The sequence below is a fragment of the Ammospiza caudacuta genome, chromosome 3, assembly GCF_027887145.1.
Source record: "Ammospiza caudacuta isolate bAmmCau1 chromosome 3, bAmmCau1.pri, whole genome shotgun sequence".
Taxonomy (NCBI): Eukaryota; Metazoa; Chordata; class Aves; order Passeriformes; family Passerellidae; genus Ammospiza; species Ammospiza caudacuta.
In genome coordinates this window covers 93870985-93875734 of record NC_080595.1, presented here as the reverse complement: position 1 = coordinate 93875734, position 4750 = coordinate 93870985, and the positions used below count along the sequence as shown (strand labels likewise).

At 34.8% G+C, this 4750-nt stretch overlaps 1 protein-coding gene across 3 annotated transcripts in view; it reads right to left on the bottom strand.

The window, feature by feature from the left end:
• Window positions 1-3482: 3482 nt before the first annotated feature.
• Window positions 3483-4750, bottom strand: part of SYNCRIP (synaptotagmin binding cytoplasmic RNA interacting protein) — a 24812-nt gene continuing 23544 nt past the window's right edge. For all 3 annotated transcript variants that reach the window (XM_058800806.1, XM_058800807.1, XM_058800808.1), the window contains exon 12: window positions 3483-4750. This exon is cut by the window's right edge. The gene's annotated coding sequence lies outside the window, so the exon portion shown is untranslated.

Below are 4750 nucleotides of genomic sequence, written 5' to 3'. Positions count from 1 at the left end.
TATTTTTACTTACCATTATCTTCTGTGCAGTCAAATGACATAGACTATTCTACTGGCTGTGCAGCAGAACTAAGAGTGCATTTCCTAACTTCCTTAGTGCAAAGAAAACAAGGAGTAAGATTCCATGTCTTTCCTACATGTTAGTGACCAAAGCAAGTACAATAACCGTGCACAGGGAACTGTCACCAGTAATCAGCCCAATGAATCACTCTCAGACTATGGGGAATTAGATTTTTTGACACTCCAAGTTTTACCTAAATGACTGTTTGAATACAAGTGTCAGCTTTAGAGTGGACACCAAACTTCATGAACAATTACCTGAACTGAAACGTATTTTGTGATTCAAACATTAAATATTCAATCTGCATTATAGTACCTGTTACCTACACGTTAGAACTGCATTTTCAGGACTTCACAGATGCTTTTATCTTTCTACTTTTTTAAAAAAAATATAAATCTTCTACCAGATACCTGGAAGTCTGACCATCTAAAGAAGCTTTTGTGAAGATAGCTTTAAATAAATCATATAACCCAGTTTAGCCAGATGAGCTCAGCTGTGCAGCATCTGCTCAGGAGCTGGCCATTTAAAAATATGCATTTTGTGGAAAAACTAGTAACCAGTTATATATTGGCAAGAAAAAGTATAATTACATGAGACAGTCACCCCTCTTCAGACTGCCAGTAAACTAACAATGTAGTCCTAGTGGCACTTTTCAACTCTCTTGTAACAATCTAGACAAAGAGGCATCTAAGCAGTGACTCTTTCCTCCCATGGATTTTTTAACATCAGGAAATTACACTTGCAAATTGTGACCAGATAACTGAAAATCAGGCTCCTGGAAAGATTTTAACATCAGAGCTTCTAGGAAGCATTGTTAATTTGTACTAGATGGCTGTAAAGTGACAGTAATTTATTCCTTCTCCCCCACTACCTGTATTAAGGATCAAGGAATCTTCAGCTGAACTTCTTCTGTTGCCACATCCCATTTTCCTCTGACAGAGCAAATGGCAAAGTACAACCTGGTGTTTCCTATACCCAACTAATTCAACTATTAGCCTCAGACAAGAGATGTCATATGCTGGTGCTGCAGTTAATTCAGCAAGACACTCCATAAAGACAGACTTTTATGTCCATTAAGTCCAAACAGTCATAAAGTCAGGAATCATAAGATTCAGGGCATGAACACAGACTCAAGATTGCACTTGACCCACTTCAATTGTCCAAAAACTGTCGTGTCACATTCACCACCTCGTTGCCCACTTCAAAACTTGCTACTCCATTTTAAGCAATTAGTATTTTCCACTAATATCTCACTAATGTGAGGGAATAACAGTCTTAATGTTGTGCTGTGTATCAATTTAAACACACTCTTTTGTGAAAATGTTCTGTGTGTTTATGCCTATGTTGCCTTTCAGTTTTATTTCTCAAAAAAAAAAAAAAGCCTCCCCTCACTGGCATATGGAAGCACTAAAATAATTGCTAGGCTGAACAGGAAAGTTAAGCCTCTGAAGAATAATCAAAGGCACAAGGGAATAAAAAGTTGCAGCCACGTATAATATTTCTATCCTGAAGTTGGGAATCCTGCTTTTAGAGGACACTACATTTATTTTACACTATGTCATACCCCTCACCCCAACAAGAACTGAATTAGTATTCCTTATTTTAGATTTTAAAGACAGTATTTACATAAGAGTTGTACAACGCAGAAATTCAGAAACTGATCTCAGTATCTTATTGTAATAACAGCCTTCCTCCAACAGTATAAACACAAACTTAAGTTCTGGGTCATAACAAATCTCCTCTTTAAAAACTGGAAAGAAAAAAAAAGTACAGTTGCATGTCCTATATGAAACTTTTCAAACAAAAATGAGTATTAAAACAGGAGTATAATTTAAAAAGCTGTGTATTGGAGTGTTTATAAACCAGAAGTGTTAAGCAGCAGCAGTTTCCAGTTTCTTATTAAATTCAACTAGACTTCAAATTTAGAAACATATTACAAACCAATGTGGAACTATACTACTTATGCACCTTTGCAGGTGTTTCAGTAAAGAAAGCCTCCTATGAGAATAAACAGAGGCAGCACATTATATTAAGTCAAAACTTGCCTTCAACATGCCAAAAGAACGTGTCATGTGTTCATTTGTCACCAAAGCACCCCCTAAGAGATGCATTATTGCTGTAGAACATTTCAAGTTTACCAACACCCAAGTGCAACAAACTGATGTTGTATATATGCACTTGCCCACTCTCACCAGTATTTCCACTTAATGTTTTTTTTTGTTTAAACAATCAAATTTAAAGCTTTGAAAAATAACATGTTTTTGATTTTAGTTTTTTTGCCACAATATTAATCACCACATGCAATTTAGTTTTCTGATAATTTTTCTAAAAAACTGCACCAATATCAGAACAGTGCAAATCATATTTAATTGTAAAAGTTATAATGGCTTGAGTTCATAATTAGAGGGAACACTGTCAGGATCTTGGTATTTTGCTCACTCACCATTGCTTGCATTCCATTAAAAACTTTCCTGTCAATTTTGCTTTTTGTTTTTCTTTAAATAAGCATCCCCCATGCTTTTATCAGAGCTGAAATTAGGGATTTAATCCACAATTTCAACAAACATAGTGCCTTAGTTGCAATGTTTTTATGCACTTCCATCTACTGTTACGATTCCATAAACGTATTATCCCCCGCAACACGTTTCCAGACTAAGAACTAGTCACTAGCACTTGTGATCCAACAAGTGTTTTAAGTTTTTCAGCAATGGAGAGATTTCAAGATTAAGAAATCTGAGGACTTTCCCTCTCCTACAGCCCCCAGTGTTTCATTTCATAGCAAGTTCAAAATTGGTTTCCACATCTTGACAGTGTTCCTTATAAAACCGTATGACAGTAAAAGTGCCAGTAGGCATGGCAACCTCTTTGAAGGGAGCATTTAAACTCCTTGGCACTGGGAATGCCAGCACCAAGGATTACATTGAAATTCAAAATTGTACTTAAGGCTACAATTAGAAAACTCACTTTCCATAAGCCTAATTTCTGTAAGTAGATTTCAAAATTCAGAAGCTAATGCAACTGCTAAGTTTTACGCTCGAATTTGAGGAAGAAGTTTCTTTTCTTTAGCAAGGGCAGTATATGAAACTCTGGTAGCACTGACTACTCATTTCACCATCGTTCACTTACTTTGTCTTAAAGTTCAAAACTGGCAAGGCACATTTACATATTCCAATGAATACTTGACAATTTTAAATTACACTTTATGTCCCAGCTATCCCAGTAATTGACATACAACATACTAAAATGGTTTATTAAGATAACAAAAAAAAAAAAAAAATCAATTAATGTGAAAACATACAGGCTATTGGCAACCACTATTCTAAAAATTATGTAAATACAAGTAAACATACTGAAATGTGTGCGATTCTAAGTTTTTAACCAGAAGATCTCTGTACTAACACACATTTATATTAATGACACATAAAAAAAATAAAAACTTTATTACAAAAATAAGTTACACTCGCCTCCAGCTTACAGTATAAAACAATTTTATTTGCAGGAATGCAAAATGATTGTTTGCCATGAGCATTTTCAACATATGACATGTCTAATTTTGTTAAAATTTGCATTTACTGGGGGAACTGGTGTGTATAAAACCTTAATTAGGTATAAGCTTCAATTTTCATTGTGGTGCCTATGGGTATGTAGTATAACTGCAGTATCCCTTTGTGAAGGGTGTTAAGGGAACTCTTTATGCCAAGTCCAAAGTAAGTCATAATTTTATCTATCTTTTACCTATATGAAACTCGACTTGGCAAGGTTCTGTTTTTATTTCATCTTTTTTTAAGGGTTGTTCAATAGAGGATGCTTCACCACTGAACACTCACTGTCATCAAGGTGCTTTAGAAAATTAAAAACATAGCACAAATGATTGTACTCTACTCTACTCTACAGGTTATCATGATCTGCGTAAGAGAAATGGAAAGCTGATCCACATGTTTTTACAGTGATCAGCCATAAGAAATGCACTAATGAAAACATACCTTTTACCTAAAAAGCTAAACTACAGCCATATACTATTCTATGATTTATGAAAAACTTCAAAATATCCAAATGTCAGGCTTCACTGTACAGTTGTCAGTTTTAGTCTGACCTTTTATAAAGGGACACTGCAGTATTTAGTACAAGTTGCTGATGCACTTTTTTTGAACATCTGATGTCTTACAAAAGTAACATCTTGCTAAACTATTATACATCCAAATAACTACAATATCTGAAGAAGCAAGGCTGCTTTTTCAGCCACAAAATACGACAAAAGCAAGGCCTGTTATGATGGTCATGAGGAAGTCTTACAAAGCCTCTGGAACTAAAGGCAACTAAGAATGTTACATTTGGTATATTATAATCTTACCCTCATATCATATTAAACAAGCCTTGCTTTTATCTACAAAGATTTTCTATGTACAGTACAGACAGGGTATAGTTCAATCCTCTGCTACTGAGGTAGTTAACCAACCCTTTAAAAAAGGTTCTGAAAAGAACCACTATCTGGAATGCCTGACTAACCAGCTCTGATGATTACACCTGAAACTGCTGTATCTGAACACAATTCGTAAGTGATTACTAAAAAGACAATCATGATTAACCTTCATGAGCAGAAATAAAATTTAAGGATACCAATGATGGTATTCATCTATACCAATGCAATAAAAATTTAAATGCAAGAATTTGTGAATACCACTTTTGGAA